Source organism: Triticum dicoccoides, chromosome 2A (assembly GCF_002162155.2).
Source record: "Triticum dicoccoides isolate Atlit2015 ecotype Zavitan chromosome 2A, WEW_v2.0, whole genome shotgun sequence".
NCBI classification, from domain to species: Eukaryota; Viridiplantae; Streptophyta; class Magnoliopsida; order Poales; family Poaceae; genus Triticum; species Triticum dicoccoides.
The window spans coordinates 783,247,343-783,267,117 of record NC_041382.1 but is presented as its reverse complement, the minus strand read 5'-3'; the positions used below and the strand labels follow the sequence as shown (position 1 = coordinate 783,267,117).

Sequence of the window (19,775 nt, the reverse complement as noted above, 5' to 3'; positions counted from 1 at the left end):
GCAGTATCTTGGATATTCTTTGCACCATCATCTTGTGTCACCTACACAATCAAACCACAGCCATGAAAACAGATTTCTATGGTTTAACATTACTTACTTCCATAGAACATTGATTACACACATACCTCACTCATGATGACCGACGACTCGGACTCCCCAAAACCAGGTGCATCTAATGATTCGTCGTTAAGGCATGTCCCCGCGTCGGATTCACCGTAATAGTCGTACGCATTATGACATTCAGAAATGAACTGAATAATACAACACAAATACATAATTACTTATCATATAATATTCCAGAAGAAATTCGATTTGCATGCCAACAAAATTTTTCACTTACGTACCTGACTAATGTAATCTTCATTCGAGAGCTCCGAGTTGTTTTCCTGACCATCATCAAGCTCATTGATCTATAAATTTTCAACACAAAGAATTAATGTTGTCGGATGCCACCAAAAAATTACAACATGACAATGCCACTCACATTAAGATCGTCCCATTCGTTCCCATTCTCTGACCGATCTTCACGATCTGAATTTTCATCATCTGACCAATCTTCTATCCAGTCTTTCATCAGTTCTCCATACTCCATGTCTACCATGATATCAGTTAACTCCTCTTCCGCCATTTCCTACAACCAATAATATGTATCATCACATGTGCAAACATTATCAATGATGAAATATAAAACACATAGCACACGATCACAGATGTTATGTAAACAACCGCAACCGAGGCCATTCAGATCTGCCAAACTTAGTAAGGAAGATGGCCACGACACCAGTCGTGATCACTTTCAATCGCGAGGAATTGCACGATCTCAAAACCTAGCTAGATCTGTGATTACCTCTGCCGCCGGATACCTAGGTTAGCCGCCACATCAAATAACCATACTTGTGGTGCGCACAGCCGACGGCAACCGACGCTACATGAACCCAGATCACGAGGAGCAGCACTACCGGAACAAAATCCACGATCGCATGCGCCGCCGGGTAGCTAGGTTAACCACTGCCACTGGCGCGGCGGCAGTTCGTTCGATGTTGCCGCAAGCGAGACTAGAGGGGGGACGCGGGATGCGGTACCTGTGCGTCATCGTTGGAGATTCACGACGTTGTCGCGCCCGCTGTCCGACGAGATCGCCGGCGACGAGATAGCCGCCGGTGGAGATCTACTACTTATGGAGCTGCGTCAATGCTCGCGAGATTAATGGAGCTGCTCGCGTGAATGATTGGAATCGGCAGGTCTACGTGGACGTGGGGTCATATCTGTGGTTTTTTTTCGGACCAGGGTACTGTACGTATACGGTCTGGGTTATACAGGGCTAGACAGGGCTTGGATCTGGGCTGCGGCGGGCCAGGAAAAAAACAAATTCGCGGGGACAAAAATACCCCTCCGAAATTAGGTTAGGGGGGAGCACCGGAGCAGGGCCCATGTTCCACCGGCGAGGCTGCTGGGCACCGTCTAGCAGAGACACGGGAAAGAAGCACTCGAGCACGGACCACAAGAACACCAACAAGGACCAAGTCCTTCAGGAAGGGAAAGACATCCACCCCCAAGCCACGGCCCTCCCGGGTGGGAGGAAGCCGCATCCATGGCCGCCACAGCGAAACCATGAACCTCACGCAATCAAGCCACATCCATGCATGGCTCCTTACATGCATAAGTCATCTAAGGAGCCATGCACATGCATAAGTCATGTAAGGAGCCATGCATGGCTCCTGTGAATCTACTACGTAGGCGTATACACATGCAAGCATTCATTGAAGAAACGTGAACAAGATGACCGCGATAATTATCCGTGGTTGCATGTGTGCTTGGCTCACGTACAAGTATATATGGGTGTGAATGCTTTGCTATACACGAGCCCAGGCCGGATCAATCAACGGGGATGGCAAGTATGCTCGGCCACCCCGCGGGTTAGGTTTGTGTTGAACCACACCAGGCCAACTGCTACGTCGGATGGCCGGATAAGATAAGCACGCTCCAAGCTAGGCCGTAGCTATCCATTCCTACCTTCAAGCGAGCTCGGCTATAAAACGCTGAAGACACCCATGCATACCAGGGGAGAGCGCCCAGAGTTGAAGCACACACACAGAGGCAGCGACTACACGCGCCTACAGAGGCCGGGGGCACCACGGCGACGGACCATGCGCTCGGCCTCAGTGCACACTTAGCCGGGATGGCCACGGACGATGCGCTGGCATCCGTGATGACGACGGTCATCCGCCGGCGACCCCGACGAAGCCTTCTTTCATATAGGGGCTGCCACACACTACAACAACACAATCATTCATCTTCGTTAATGGCATGCCTGCATACTTAATCTTCTCCCTATTTCTCTCTTTCCATCTCTCATTTCAGTGAGGAGCGACGATGGGGAGCACGCCCCGGAGAAAGAGACGCAAGGCCAAGAGGAGACTTGCCTGCGGTGGCAGCGTCGAGGACTGGACGTCACGCCGAGCACGGTGACCTTACGTACGCATGGAGGCCAACACATGTCCAGGTGGAGACGCTCCCACGGCGGCGGCGACGGTGAGGAGATCACGAGGATGCGCCCACGGCAGCAGCATGTTCGGCTTCACGGTGACACCGCTGCCCTCACACACACCACTCCTGTGTGTCGGACTCTGCGGACGAGCCCGCGGCGGCAATGCGTGCGCCGGGCGAAGAACATGCCATGCAACTAGATTGTGTCATATCTAAGCTCCGGGAAGAGCGACGACGCAGAGCACACCTCAGGGGAAACGCACGCACACACAACTTGGAGGCAGCGAGTACACGCGCCGACAGAGGCCGCAAGCACCACATCGCGGAGGACTGGAGGGCTCGCCAGCGGTGTCTTCTTCTATCTACGCCTCCACGACGACGGCGGCGAGGCTGCCGACGTGTAGCACGGCGCCAACTCCACCTCGGCGGTGACAGCGGAGAGGCCGCCGGCGTCCGGCCGGGCGCCATCTACACCATCACAACGACATCGAAGTTGCCGAGCTGCAGCTTGGCGCCATCTCCACCATCTACACCACCAGCACGACGTCGAAGCCGCCGGCTTATGGCCCAGCGCCATCTCCACCCTGCCAACATCGCCTCGCACCAAAGTTGAGAGCAGCGACACATGGCGCTCAAGAGCTGGGCGGATGATATTCGCGTGCACATGAGGAAGAAGCTTCGATGCCATCTCCATGGAATCAATGAGACACTCGCGGCAGCGATGTAGCACATGCCACAGCAAGGCTAAAGATGCCAGCGACCAGGCGCACACCCGTGAAGACAGCAATGACGACGAACGTCCGCCGGCGAGCCAGGCAGGGCCTTGGTCCATACAGGCCGCATCAAACATAGACATCCCAAGCTGGTTCCCGATGACACTCCGAGTCGGACTACATCCACCTGGTGAACATGTACAGTTGTGCACACGCCTGAATGAGGAGGCCGGCGTCCAAAGCTGCGCCATCATCTACCTCAGCAACGGAAGATTAAAATCACGGCACCCATCTTCTTTAATGGCATGTCTACATGTATCATCTTCTCTTTTATCTTTTTCTACCTCTCATTTCAGTGCATCTGGAGGTGAGCGGGCGGTAAGAATCATGACCGAGATGGACGAATAATCAGAGCTCACTCGGCTGCAACCCAAGAAGATGGAGGAGGAGTTGCCCGCCGTCTTCACATCTTCATCAACCGCACTACCAGTACCCTCGACCTCATCATCCGTCTCGACGGAGAAGTCGACTACATCGACTTCGCACCCGACAAGGACGCCGCTACATCATCACGCTGTCATCAGTCTGCATTGGCTAGTTAACATCTTTCTTCATCGACAACTCACTTGCGGGGACATCATCGACATCGATGTGCCGTCATTCAACTACATCGGCTTCACACTCGACATGAACGCCGACTATACCGACACATGGCCATTTGACTACATTGATAAAGCGTCGCAGTCTCCGTCAACTCTTCATCTGGTGAGGTCGCCATCAACATCGGCGCCACAGGGACGTCCACACGACGTCGCCATCTTCTTCCACTTATCAGTCTGCATGCCGCCGTTCTTCGACAACAAACCGTGCACACAGAGCAAAGGTCATCCCCGTAACTGGGACGGCCCGTGGTCTATATCAACGAGCGCGTATTGTCGTCATCTTTCAAGCTCCGCCGTCACGCGGCGATACTCAAGTCTACTCCAACTTCTACATCAACACACTTCCCCGACATCGTCTAAGCTCCGACGAGACGAAGCCACTTCACCGACCATGTTTTTCTTGTGATGAAGCAACCCCTATCTTGCCAGGCACCGACGAGGTGAAGGCAAGACACCCAGTCCGACACCGACGAGGCGTACAGCACCAGGCCGAGCACCGATGAGGCGAAGACCACCCATCTATCGGAGCTGACGAGGCTAGACATCTTCATCATCGGACATTGACATGCCGGAGGGATATGGCTAAGCACCGCCGAAGCAACGGACATACCTCTCCACCTTCTATTCCGCCCCATCATCATCACCGTCTACACCGAGCACTTAGAGAAGACGAGATTTGAAGACGCCGACAATTGCAGGAGCTTAATCGGAGGTGGTCCGCGACTTTGACTCGTGGACGTAATTAAGCGGGAGCCTTCCGAGACCCCATGAAACAGAACTTCACAATCGCTCAAGTCATATTGGCCGCGCTAGCAAGCCACGGAGCGCTTATATAAAGGGATCATATAATTTGTTACTCCGATGAGAGATTAATAAAGTATAGATTTTCCTATGTTTTATTTATGTATTTAGTACACTGGCACGCCCGTAATATATATTTACACTGGCGCGTAGAAAGATAATAACACGATAACCAACGTTGTTTTTTTATTTCTCGTGTCAAACAACCAGATGCCAGACCAGCATGCATGCAGCTTCAGTATACGTACGTACGAGCATATATATTGAAGTCTGGTCACTCTCTGCTCAATGCCCATGGATATGGACCAAGCATACGTACGTACCACATACACTATTGTTGGCATTATTACAGTACTGCCTTATGTCTATGTCTCTACCTACTGAGGGCATATACAATGATGTTATCTTAAAAGTACTATGTAGGATAAATCATGAGGTTGAGTAGAGAGAACTCATAAGAAAATGTTTGTCTTCTCTTATTTAAAGGAAGACAAGATATGATCTCTTAGTACAATATCTCTCACAATGTCTTTAGAAATGACTAGTTATTGAAGATAAGGCTAAGAGATGATCCATTGTAGACATTTGATTTTTTTCATCTCTAAATTACATGCAAATATTAAGATAAGACTATCTTATCAACCACTGTACATGTCCTAAATGGACATGTCATCTACGAATTTAACGGAAATCATAGACGAATGGTCAGGAATATTCTTCTCTTCTCCTCTGACTTTTTTTTGCACCATCACGTGATGCTTGGGCCGGTTTGATTCTTAGGGGCTGTTTGGATCGCAGCCGATGGCAGCCCTACCAATTTTTTGGTCGTTGACCCACTAGATGGCTAGCGTTTGGTTGGAAGCTGATTTTTCGGTTCCGCTCCAAAATTTTGCTGCCGCGTTTATGCCCAAATTTTAATGTAGTGGTGCTGGTATTGTTAGTTATATTCTTTGTTCGTAGATTATAGGAAGTTTTTATTCATATTTGTATATCATAGACCGTAGATTATATGAACTTTCTTTGCAGGCGTTCATAATAATAGTTAATGTATTGGTTTGATATTGTTAGTTACATTCTTTGTTTGTAGCTATTTAATATTTTTTCTATAGGTAATATTTAGTTAGTCTCCTGATATTGTTAGCTACATTTTTTGTTCGGGGACAAGTCTCACTCTAAATCCACATACTGAGATGAGGGTTGTTTTGAGAGGAGGATACCGACTGTTTGTCATAGGGGTGGTCCTTCCTCTTCTCCTCCTCTGAGAACTTGGTAAAACAGGAGAAAGGTGAAGGGCGACCTTCACCAATGGTCGAAATAACATTGAGTGTACGTCATATATATATACAACCACTTGGGAGATGAACCGACTGTTGTCGTAGAGGGTCATTCTGGCCCCTCCTCCTCCGGTATGTTGGTAAAGGAGGAGTAGAAGGTGAAGAACGATCATCACTGACAGCTGAAGTACTAGTCATGGATGCCCAACATTTGTACAACCACTTAAAAGTGAGAACTGCCCACCCTAAGAAAGACATCTAGGGTTGTCGTACACAGTTGAAGTTATCTTCTTATATAGTTGCTTTCATATAAATATGGTTTATCTTACTGTCAAATTTTGCAATTTAGATGGTGGAGCCGACATGCCTCTTTACGACTCCTAGAGCCCTAGATGACGTCTCGAGGCTGGTTGGGTACTCGGTGTTCGCGTTCACCTATGTGGAGAGGACCCTAGTAGACACCCAGAAGGCTCTACAATACGCCAAGAGCGATGAAGAATCTCACGATCAGTGCGAGGGGAGCCACTAGAAGCTGCAAAGCTGCTATAGAGAGTGCGGGGAGCCGTTGAGTCTGACGAGAGAGTTTTCGAAACTGCCAAGTCCGCCCTAGCCAAGATCGAGAAGATGATGGGAGACGAGGACAACTCTTCACAGAGCTGAGCTTAATTGCAAGTTGCTATGATGGAGCTGAACTTTTGTTTGTCAACTATTTGTGTAGTGCCATAATGTGCTCTCCAGGATTGATGCTTGAATGTACTTTGGCTATTTCTATGAATGTGATAATATGGTTTCCATAAGGCTAGTCATAGTGGGAGTAACTTAGCTAGTAACATCGCGCAGTCCAAGACAAGTTTGCTTATGCGGCATGTATTTAATGATGAGAGATGTGTTTAGAGTAACATAATATGTTACTGTAACGTAGCGCTTCCCAAGAGAGGATGAGTCTACAAGCTAATAAATGAAGCCAACTATGACACCACTACTATGTTACTTTGCACTACGGAGGTAGTAACTTAGACTAGTGTCATGCATATGACACTAGTCTAAGTTACTCTCCACTATGACCAGCCTAATGTGGTCTCCATAATTCTTGTGGCCTGGAGTCTGGGCCATGGCCTTTTTGCTCCCACCACTGCTAGGCATTCCTGCAGTAGAGAAGGAACAAGTGAGGTGTACGCTTTGTGTCAAAAGTTCTTCATTTGATGAAAAATATTTGGGTCTTCCAACCCTGGAGGGATGCATGTCTAAAGGACGTTTTCAGAATTTTCAAATGAGTACGACAAAGAGAATAATTGAGTGAGGAGATGGCCTGGTGGCTCAGCCAGTTCGTGAAGTACTTGTCAAATCGGTGGCTCAGGCACTACCTACACACATTATGGGGGTTTTAGGGTACCATTACCGGTGTGTGACAATCTATCTAGGATTGTATGAATCTTTTATAGGGGTGATGCACACCGCAAAAGGAAAGTTCATTGGAAGAACTGGGATAGCCTTATGCAACCAAAGGAAAAGGGAGGGACAGGTTTTTCGGACTTCTGTTTATTCAATCAAGCCTTGCTAGCTCGGCAAGCATGGTGGTTAATTTCATCTTCTAGAAGTTTGTGTGCCCAAGTTCTTATGGTAAGATATTACCCTAATGGGAAGCTATAGGATACGGTATTTACCGGCAACGCTTCTTCCTTGTGGCAAGCAATATGTCATGGCCAGGAATTACTGAAAAATGGTTTAGTATGGAGAGTGGGTAATGGTAAGATTATACGGATCTAAAGGGATAACTGGATAGCTAGGCCTCATTCTTACAAACTAATTTAATTTCTACTCAAGTGTTAAATGAAAATGGTTCCTGGGATTATGCACTATCAATGAAGTACTTTGTTCCTGCTGATGTATCTGAAATATTGAAGATCCGGGTATCACCTAATTCGAGGGATGTGCTGGCTTGGGGCTCGGGGAAGGTCGAACAGTTTTCCGTCCAAAGCTCTTATGACCTTAGCTTTTGAAAAATTTCATAGAGGAAGTGGAATCTCCTCCAGCAGTAACTCCTCAGAGTCGCGTTCATGCTGGAAATTTATTTGGTCAAGTGATGCAGCACCAATAGTACGGAATTTTTCTTGACGCATGGTAATAAACTCTTTGCCAACTTGGCAAAAAAGCATATAATTTGGCTGGGAACTTCTGGTGTTTGCCCATTATGTGCGAGGGAAGTGGAGGACAATTTCCACCCGTTCATGGTATGCCCTCTTGGAGGGCAACTGGTCTAGGTGTATGTTGTTAATGACCTCCTGGGGGGTCTGGTATGTTTGAAATGAAGTTATACATCATAAACCAGTGCCACCATTCGAGATCCCAGTCCGGTTTCTACAGAGTTACTTGGATTCAATTATTGGGTATAAAACTGAATATAGACCTTGATCCATGGAAAGGGAAGATGGTCATTGCCCTTGATAAAACTGTAAGAATGAATAGTGTGCCATCTTCGGTCATTGTGTCTGGTTGGCGAGCCCCAGGGCAAAGTTGGTTCAAATTGAATAGTGACAGTTCATATGTGTCGAATGGCGAAGCTGGTGCGAGCATGATTCTCAAGAATGACGCAGGAACTGTCATTTCCTCGGCTTGCAGGAAGTTGTATTCTTGTCAGGATGCTTTACGAGCGGAGCTATGCGCATGTAAGGAGGGATAATCTATTGGTTTAGAGAGGAGTGATCTACCTATCCTCATTGAGATGTACTTGGTCAACGCAGTGAACTTGATCCAAAGCAAGGATATTGACAGATCAGTCTATGCTCACTTAGTTCAAGAGATTAAACATCCTAGAAGCTTGCGCAATTCTTGTATTACTCACATTTCACATTCTCAGAATAGAGCCGGTGAAAGGTTGGCTTCTTTTGCTAGAATTCATGATAGAATAATGACCTGAATTGGGTCTGGGCCAGTGGAGGTCCTTGAGTTAGTCAGAGATGATTGTAAAACTACTACGATTGAGTAATGCAAGTGTTATTCCCGCAAAAAAATAGTTCCATCATATTAACATAACCAACAAATCAAGGGGTCAAGAACGAAATGTACATGGCACGATGGAAGCTCACGCTCACATGCACCGACGCTGATGTATGTACAATTTGCCAAGTTAACCTATACCAAGGGTTCATTCGCTGATCTACTTCTAGTGGACGTGGAAGACCAAGGGCCTCTCGTTCTGCGCGTTGCACTGACCAGGGAATTAGCTGAAGGACGTGGACATCAAGCTGTCCAGGAAGTCCCAGTCGATGCCGCCCGCCGCCTGTCCCTGACCCTGCTGCCGGACATCGTAGCCGGCGTCGTCGCAACCGGCAACGGCGGTGGCAGTCGGCGGGCTCTCGATTAGCTGTGGGATGTTGCTGAAGAGACTCTACTTCGACTCCAGCAGGTCGTCACAGGAGTAATAGGCGCCCTGGCCGGGGAAGCCGAAGCCGCCGGCTCCAGCAGCGTCGGCCGTGATCTGCGGGAAATGGAGGTGGCTGTCGCCTTGGCCGTGCAACCATGGCTGCGCGTCGTAGTAGCTCCCGAGGCCCGGAGCCGCGGTGTATGCCGGGAAGATGTAAGAATCAAGAGATAAGAGAGGATGTTCCTACAAGCCTCCTCAGCGATTTGGATTCCTGGTCGTTGGATCTGGCTGCTTGATGTGATCTGGGTCATCAGATTAACCCCCGGAACGACCTCGTCCGTCGGATAAAAAAAAGTTACTATTGGACTGAATAGTTTCACCTCGACCATGCCACCGCACGTAAATAGCTTGCCCCGCCGGGGGCATTTTCGTCATTTCACGCTTGCGCGTATAAATTGCGTCCCCGCTCCTGTGGAGATGACCTAGCCGCTCTCCCCCGCACTCACGCAGCCCCTCTCCTCTTTCTCCCGTCCCCCCTCCTGCCCACTCGCTCGATTCCCACTGCTCGCCGCCCGGGACGCCGGCCGGTTCCGGCCGCCCCGTCGCCGCCCGGCACACACGCGGCTGCAGCTCTACTAGCTTCACCGCGTCGATCCACTTTTCCTCGACTCCTGTGGTTGCCCCCATCAATTTCCCCCTGCTAGGGTTTCGGTTGTGGAGGTCGGCCTCGCCTCTGGCAGCCGCCTGCTCGTTGCCCGGTGCGATTGGACCGCCGAGATCAACACGAAAGAGGTGTTGTTCATCATCATCAATCTGCCTCGGGTTCACCGGATTCAAGAAAGGGCAAGGGCGGCAAGTCCCTCCTGGACCCCATCCGTTGCAGGCATGCAGGCAACTCCGGTGAGTCCACCCTGATGCATTGTTTGTACCTTGCGCACTTTTTCCCTCTCTCGTGGTTCAGCAGGGAGCGAGCGGCGGTTGCAGATCGATGCCATGTGGTGGAGCGGTGGGGGGTTTGTAGGGGGAACCACGCCATGGCGGATGAGGCGGACTGTGCCGACTAGAGAGGTGTAGGCGCTTTTGATGGGGCGGATGGTTCACGCCGGCCTGTGGCGAAGGGAGGGGCGTTGATGTACAGGACGTAGGAGAGCATGGTGATGCTTCCATACAGCATGGTGACCACAGCGGGTCGTGCCTAGGTGCATGGGGGCGAGCTAGAGTTTGTTTCTGTTCATGGGCTCGTGGGAGGGAGGGGCCGTACCCCAGGGGAGGTGGCGACGGTGGCTCAGGCTTGTTGTTTTCTTCCATATGCAGATTTCAGGCTTTATGTTGCCGCCTGACTTATTCAGTTCAGAGGCTATGAGCAAGTTTTAGGTTGCTGCTACTGTCTATCTATGCATGCTTGTCCTCGCCTTCTATGCCGTTGCTGATGTTTATCTATACAAGTCTATGCTGATGCCTTTTATTTTCCAGTTGTCTGATGGTGAACTAGGAGTTTTTTTTTGCTGATTAGAGATGATGCTGCTACTTTTATTTTTTCCAGTTGATTGATGAACTAGATGTAGTCACCGGTTTGGTGTTTACAGTCCTATGAATGGCATATGTTTATTTGTGTCATCATTGTTGCTTCCTGTCTCCTTTTCTCTGCATCTCAACGTATTTTTATCATCATGAGAATCCTCGGTCTTGTAGTTTATCTGTAGTGTCAAGCTTATCTTATTCCTGCCAATAGTTACCTTGTTTTTTCCAGGCAACATCAGTAGCTTTTTCCTGAACAAAATGCATGCATTTGATCCTTGGGTAGAAGCTAACCTGAATTGCATATTGGTTATGTGAGAAGTGCCCTCTCTTCCTCTCTCATGGTGTGTTTCTTCCTCCTCTGTGTGTTTTCTTAAACAGGGGAGGGGGTGTCGATATGCCAAGCAGGAAGAAAGCTGGATCCGGATGCAAGGGGCAGGCGGACAGACAATAAGGTGTGTGCTGACTACACAACTGCCAACCTTTTCTGTTTTAGTGAGATTTTTTGTGATGTTTCCTCTAGACACAAACCATAATTGTTTCGAATATAACTACCATTTTTTATTTCTTAGGAGTGTATTTCAGTGCAAGGGGGGATTTAATTTGATAGTCCATGTCAGCAGTTGCCATGTTTTTTTACTGTTTTGACCATATTAACCATTGAGTGGTTGTCAGATTAATCATACCTTGTTGTCATGTGTTTTTTCATATGACCTTGCCATGTTTATAAACCCGTAGTTGTCGTGAATATACTTTGCTATCCGCGACAAGGGGGTGGTTGCCATTTTTTTTATAAATACATGGTTGTTGTGTTTAATAAAGCGTGGTTGTCAGGTTTTAAGTGGGGTGTAGTCAGATATACAACACCTGGCTGTCAGGTTTTAATGATGTATAAGCAGGTGTAGTTGTAGTGCAGCTGCTTGGTTTGCTGCTGATTTGCTACCATTATGATTCCCGGTTGTTGAAGAAGCCAGTGGTTCCACTCATAAGTAACTGAAAACAAGTGGATGCTCCTTTGCCATCTCCTGTGCACAAAATTTGTGAACTCATTGTGATTCAGAAATACATGGTAGCGTGCAACAGAATATTCTGTGGTTATTTTACTGATGTAGCTTACCAATCATGTTATTTGCTGTTACCAACATGTACCTGATTTTGGCCATTGTCGTTTAATATAGTTTTTGGTCTCATTAACAACACACGTTGGTGTCAAGATGAGCGACATGGCCTGCTATGATCAACAACTTCTGAGTCATAGGATTTGATGCATTATTCTGTGTGAAAAAGGGCAATGAATGCATGAATTAAGTTTTTTTGGTTTGAAGCAACTAGCAATTTCTACGTATAACTATACTAATAGATGAGAGCATGTGTGCATATGTATGTGGTTTTCAAGGAGAATTATGTGACCGTGGTGTTCGTGCTCGTCGGCGGGACGGTGTAAGGCGCAATTCCGATGTGGTCGTGTGGTGGATGTGCGGTGTAGGAAGCGGTTCCTTGCCGGTTGGACGGCATTCAGGCGCAACCCCGGTGCCCACTGAGTACTGCCTCAGCTACAACCTCCCTCGGTGAGCTCCATCTTCCTCTTGCTCATCTGCTTCGGCTACTATATTAGACATGGTCGTGGCTATATTGATGTGGTGCTTGTCTGGTTGATGCTCTATGCCCTACTCATGCATCGGTCCCTACCTGAGCTCTGTAGTTGTGGATGCATGCTATTCTAGGGTTTGCAGGATGTTGTTCATGTCTGGTTGCTATCATAGGAGCTCCTGTGATGATTTGGTTTACATGTGGATGTCGTATAGCTATGCTCCTGGATTTGCTAAATTGACCAGTGGTGTTAGTGCTAGGGCGATGATGATTAACATTGGCTGAAATAAGTGTGCCTTTGAGCAATCGAGGCATCGGTGGGTATCAAGTTGGATCCTCCCTCTTGTCTCTAGAATCCTTTTTGATCATGTGATACTTGTTGTTCTGCCCTTGGATGGTCATTCTTGTTGAGTGATAACCAGGGTAGCTACCTTGTATAAACAGATTGATCTGGTAATAAGAGATGACGGGGTAGGCTATATGATCGAGGAAAGGCGAATCTGAGCCCACTATGCAATGAACCCTGAACCCTCTTTATTTGTATTTAAAGGTGTTGCTTATTTATCGAGAATCCATCCAGAAAGTAGAGAAGGATGTTCCTACAAGCCTCCTCAGCGATTTGGATTCCTGGCCATTGGATCTGGCTGCTTGATGCGATCTGGGCCGTCAGATCAACCCCTAGAACGACCTCGCTCGTTGGATCAGATCCTGGTACTGTAGGAATGAATAGTTTCACCTCGACCGTGCCACCGCATGTAAATAGCCTGCCCCACCGGGGGCATTTTTGTCATTTCATGCTTGCGCGTATAAATTGCGTCCCCGCTCTCGTGGAGATGACCTAGCCGCCTCTCTCCTCGGCTACAACCACCCTTGGTGAGATCGATCTTCCTTCTGCTCCTCTGCTTCGGCTACTGTATGGGACAAGGTCGTGGCTATGTTCATGTGGTGCTCGTATGGTTGTTGCTCTATGCCCTACTCATGCATTGGTTCCTACTTGAGATCTGTAGTTGTGGATCCATGCTATTCTAGGGTTTGCAGGCTGCTGTTCATGTTCAGTTGCTATCATAGGAGCTCGTGCGATGCTCTGGGTTACATGTGGGTTCCCTGGTCCTGTAGCTATGCTCCTGGATTTGCTAAATTGATCAATGGTGTTCGTGCTAGGGCAATGATGATTAATCGTGGCTGAAATAAGTATGACTTTGAGCAATCGAGGCACCTGTGGGTATCAAGTTGGATCCTCCCTCTTGTCTCTAGAATCCTTCTTGATCCTGTGATACCTATTGATCTGTCCTTGGATGGTCATTCTTGTTGAGTGATAACCAGGGCAGCTCCATTGTATAAACAGATTGATCTGGTGATAAGAGATGACGGGGATAGGTTATATGATCGAGGAAAGGTGAATCTGAGCCCACTATGCAATGAACCCTTAACCCCTTTTATTTGTATTTAAAGGTGTTGCTTATTTGTGCTCGAGTGTTTATAGTTGTCTTATGTAAAGATTTCTTCTCTCTCATATCTTTATTGCATAAAAGTTGTTCTTGATCTTTTATTGTTTGTTGTTGGACCTTGATTTCATCTGGTTAAGAGTAAGTTGCACATTGTTATGCTAGAAAGACTCGCTCCCAGCAAGTTGTCTGTTGAATGGCTTGTTTTAATTTGTTGATAAACCAACAGAAACCACAGTGTCCTGTTTCTAATAACATCGTCTTTAGGCTGGTTAATGTTTGTATTGGAGCTGAGTATTTTTTTTATATTTGCTGTTTATATCCAATATTGCTCCGTTTCATTTAGGACATGCCTGATGAACACATCTATCTATATTCCCCTGATGAACCATGTATTTAATATTTAATACTATAAGGCATGCATAGGAAGCAAATAATCAAGGCTGGGAAAGAAGTGTCATGTCTAATTTCTCTTTATTGCTTGTGTAAACCAAAACAAAAACCGCCACAGACAACTATTTTGCATATATTCATCTGGTGCGAGCAGGGAGCACAATTAGTATCACTGTAAACACAAAACTAAATGAGAAGCAAAGTGGAATGTTTTATAGTGTAAGACATAGGATTGCACATTTCCAGTTGCAACTTGCAATTGAATTATAAACTAAGTATTGTAATAACACTCTTTCATTGGCCCTCACTACCCTTGACCAATCTATCCAAATCATTATGTCATTTGTGCCTCCCATCATTGTCAAGAACCATGTTAACAAAAGGAAACTCCGAGTAGGAACCGTTCTTCAGGTGGCTTTCATTTCGCTCATCGTTCCTATATTTTATTTCGCTTGTTTTTTACCATCTTCCTTCTCTGTATGTTTCATGGTTGGCACGGTGGTGTGGCGTTGGGGCTGTCTTGCGGGTCGACCGGAGAGGGAGCACACCGAGTGGGCTTCTGAGATGGCTGAGGTGATTATTTGCTCCCTTGTTTGTCTTTCTCTTTGTGATGTGCATGTGCTCATCAAGGGCTTTGTTGTTTTTTAGGGATCTGTCTAGGGTTTCCTGGTTAATCCATTCTAATTTTGGACTGCTCATGCTCTTGGCTTCTGGACTGTGGTGCTCGAGGTGGTCTGGCTGTCGTCGCCGCCCCTGCTCGATGCCGCACCACCCGTTTTCCCCGCTGTCGACGAGCTTCTCTGGCTCTTCAATGATTCTTGCAAGGAGGTCATATGCAAGAGAGTAAGAGGTGTGTTCTTCTTCATCATCATCATCATCATCATCATCACCATCATGAAGAGAAACATAAGAAAACCATTAGTCTCATCATCTTATGGAGCTGAGTGTCGTCCCATAACTATTGTTGCACGATTTATCATATTATAAATGTTAATCAGGCCATTAAATTTGCATTGCATTGTTCCCCTAAACGAATTGCATTTTTGCTGTTATTGCTTATTGTTGTTGGTAGGACAAATATGTGTAGTTTATAACACTGTTGCAGGATAAATGCGAATTTGATTCGCTTTTTTCTTGCACCAGCAACATCATCTCTGCATGTGCTGTTTAGGTTGTGTTAGTAATGACTAATGAGAAAGTGTGGCAAATAATCGCTGAACAGAGTCGGATGATTCAGTCATGTGCCAGTGTCTCGCTATATGCCAATAGTTAGTCATGATTCATTTTCACTTCTGCATACGCTATTTTTTAGAAAGTGATCGCAATACTGTAGTTTTTACAAATTGCAAGGACGAAAAAAAATCTTCAGTTCTATTTTAAAAGTAAAACCAGATGATCAGCGCCGTCAGCCACGTAGACTGATTTTGTAGGTTGATACTAGAGGCTAATTATATGTGAATTGCTGATGAGTAGAAAGCAAATGTATAGAGGGCATACCAACTACTGTAAGGTCGAGAATTCATATACATCATTTATGCATGGGTTTGTTGTATTTCTAATTTCCAAATGTTTACTATGTGTGTAGTTGCATAGTATTTCTTGATAATTCAGACGCAGTAATTATGCATGTGTGTGCCATGTATCTTATTTCCAAATGCTTACTGTTTTTGTCGTTGCATAGTGTTTGTTTATACACAATTGTATGGTGACCGTGATGCATACTTCTTTGGAATATAGAACCATGTTACACTGCTATTCTTACTTTTTATATTGATGAAGTTTTGATGAATTGCAGAGGCTGCTAAAAGACAGAGGCATACAGTGTTTTTTTTATTCACTCAATCAGGTTAAAACACAAAACAATGTAAGTTTATGTTGCTTCTTGTATGGGTTAAATGTTTTTACATGATTTTTCTCTGGTATACACACTTCATCTTTAATAATAGGTCATGTGACAATCTAGGAGTAGGAGTATTTGTTTGATATGTATTCATCATGCAACTTTGTCCAAACTGATAATCAGGTGGTAACTTTGTAAATAATAATTAGAGGCTTAGAACTTTCAGTAAATCCATAGTATTTACAGACTGGAATCACATTACTAGAAGTAGGCTTATAATCAAGCGAGAATCATGTTTTTGCAGATTTCCTCAACTCTTTATTCAACAATTATGATGATTTTGTTTCTGGATGCGGTCCTTTTCTTTTAACTTCTAATGTCAATGACAAAATTCTACACTCACCGTTTCTATAGTGAGGCACGCTGGTTATATTTGCAGCTGCATGTGGATCGACCGCAGCCGCACTATTTTTGCCTACAAGTATATCATGGTTTTGGACATACTTCATACATTGTTGGTGCTAAATTTGTTTTTGGTGATTAATGCTACATTTACATTGATCCTTGCAACCCCAACTTGGTGGCATGTGTTTATTGTAAAAGTAGTGTGTCCGTGCATATCTTTTTTGAAGCCCTTCACTTGCTAACATGAGTGACATCTAAGAATCAGAGTCCACTGATGAACAATTAATTATAATGGCACTATATATCCTTTCTCCTGGGGTTATTTGTTAGTCTTCTCTCACATTTAACTGGAAAATGCATATTTTCGTCATTTCACTGATAGTATAATACTAAACTTAAACATGTATTCTTGGATGATAAGTGTGAGTTGTGGACTTCCTACCCTTTATCACAAATCGACAGTACGTACTTCAGAATTTAGTTGACATAAGATTAATCATATTCCTATTTTGAGCAGGAAAGAGTACCATATTGAACCAACTCTTTGGGACTAATTTCAGGGAGATGGATACCTTCAGGGGAAGGTATACTCAATTTTCTTTACATATATTTCTTTCATTTTTTTCACTTCTCTTATCATGAAACTATGCTTTCAAATGTAGTACACCCTTAGATTTGATAGTATATTTCTATCGCTGGGAGAGGTATGTTTACTTGTAGTTTGATTCCCTTGTTCTTTTGACCTTTCGAGTAGCAAAATACAACATTAGAGAGATACTAGAAGGTTATGTACTTGGTAAGTAGAATAGTTACTGGTATGGTTTGGCAACAATCACTGAACTATCAATTAGACCTAGAAGATAAGAAATAAAGACACCATGCATTTTTCTCTTCTTTCTATCATTCTGTGAGCATTCGGTGCTCCAACCAGAAAAACATGGACCTTAAAGCATCTAATGTACATCTATTCATCATAACTGGCCAGAGTTATATAACTGTAAACCTCTTGTGTTCTATTACAAATGAAGCAATTGAGGAAAATTGCTATATCTGTGACATCTTATGTGTAGATTCTTGCCTACTTGGTTGAAATTTGTAGTTGTTGGTACCGATGCCATTTAGCTTTCCCCCAAATTCTTGATTGATTGATCTTGAACTGTGGGAGCTGCTCACAAGCTTAACAAATGCCAGGGCCTTTAGTTTAATACAGAACCAGATCCAGTCATGAATGCAGAGCAGCTGGTGACTCCACTATATAAAGATCTCTGAATAAATGAATTACATACAACTTTACAGCAATATCTATAGAATGGAAGCAAGTCGTGTCTCTCGCTGGAAGGGGAAGGAGGAGAGCTCGACCGGAGCTCAGCAGATGAGGGGCACCTTGATCCATCCGTTGGCGAAGGCGATCGCCTTCAAGATTAGAAGGGGGAACCATCGCTCACTGTACATACGTTTTAGAGGGAGATCACAAGTGCATTTTCTATACAAAACCATTATGTGGTCATCATAATGGAATAGCACTCATGGAGGCAGTTGAACCAAGCTATCTATGCCTAACTATGACTTCATAGTTTTATCGCCTCCATTGCCGTTGTGGTAGCTTTTGCTCTCTTATGTTCCTACTCGTATAACTGAACTTAATGTGAGCTAATTTGTTTTTGTAATCTCATGACTGCATTGAACTTGATGTTGCGCTACTTCTGGGGTGGATTAATTTTTACAATCTCATGATTTTGTTGAACTCAATGATGTTACTCTTCTGAAATGTTTATTCTTTCCCATGAACCAGAAAATAAGTTGTTGACGTTTTAGATGAGCTAAACTTGCTTCCTACTGATGCATCATGCGGTTTAATCTTCCATCGCTTGGCATATCGGTTGGACCGGCACCCTCGCGCCAAGGCGCGTTGCCGATCTAGTGCCTCTGGTTCGGTGTGGGCTTCTGGAACGCCCGGCACACCACCCAACCTTCCTCCTGCACACCTTCACCATCATCATCAGCGCCAAATTATCAACAAGAAAACAAAGAACTGATCAGGAAAAGATGAACTGACATGTGTGTGCGCGTGCTCGCTGGTCTCGAGACGGTACTCGTGGATGATCCAGTCTGTCTTTCTACCATTGGGGGCGCGGCCCCTGTAAAACACAAGCGTCTTCCTCATGCCGATGACCCCTCGGCTCCTCGACGATGTCACCGGCTTGTCGCGGCCGGTGGCCTTCCAGAACCTGGCCGCCGTGGCGTGGTTGGTGCCCGTGCCGCTGGGGTACTTGCGGTCCTTGAAGCTGAAGAAGTACCACTCCGACAACCACTGCTCCTCCTCCGCCGCCTGACGCGCTCCTCCCCTGCCGTGGCCGCACCTCTCTACACCACCGACAATTGCACGAACACCATTGTTAAGTTCCAACTCGACTCGATAGAACACCATCTACGCACAAATTACAAGATTAGCTTCCAAAAATAGATAAATTTGTGGGGTACCTTGCAGGTTCCATGGCTCAATCCCGTAGAGATCAACCTCCGGGATGATGTCGAGGTCGATCTTTTGGGCGGCCACCTTCTTGGCCAGGTAGTACCCCACCAGTTCATCCTCTCTGGGGTGGAACCTGAACCCTGGGGGGACACACGACTCCTCTTGATGTTGCTGGTCCATTGCTAGCTCTGTTGTGAACTGAAGTCAAGCACACAAACTTTCCAACTTATTGCTAGGAGTAGAAGCTAGCTGCGTGCAGAGAGGGGAAACAATGGTGCTAACCAATAAGCGGATCGATCGATCATGTATATATGTATGCGTGTGGACCAAACAAGAAGATGGAGAAGAAGATCTATAAGCACTACACCACAACCCTAGATTGGGGGCAATTAACTACCGGGAGAAATACGTGAACAAGGGCAAAATATTTGCCGGGACATTTGTTACTGCCGGGAGAAATACTTCGGGGCACAGAAACTGCCGGTAGAACTTGTGGAACAAGGGTACACAGACTGCAGGTAAAATTCTAGGGGCCGTTTTCTGCGGGACATGTAAACCACAGCATGTTTTGTGCCGGGAAGTGTCTTTAGCGCAAGTCCAAAATTGTACTGGACCCAAGCCCGCGCTAGCGATGGAAAATAGGCGCGAGAGACTAAAATTTTGGCACAAGACGCGCCCCAATCCTCCAAATAGGCCCAATCCAAATTCACCCCCAAATCTCGCCGTGCCCTACACCAGACCGCACCTACCGCCGCCACAAGCACCACACCACCACCGCTGCCCCCAACCATCCATCGCCGCCGACCACTG

The 19,775-nt window shown here is 46.1% G+C and overlaps 1 pseudogene; it reads right to left on the bottom strand.

Annotated features, from left to right (window-relative positions):
- Positions 1-9,106: 9,106 nt before the first annotated feature.
- Positions 9,107-19,232, bottom strand: LOC119352526 (annotated as a pseudogene).
- Positions 19,233-19,775: the final 543 nt, after the last annotated feature.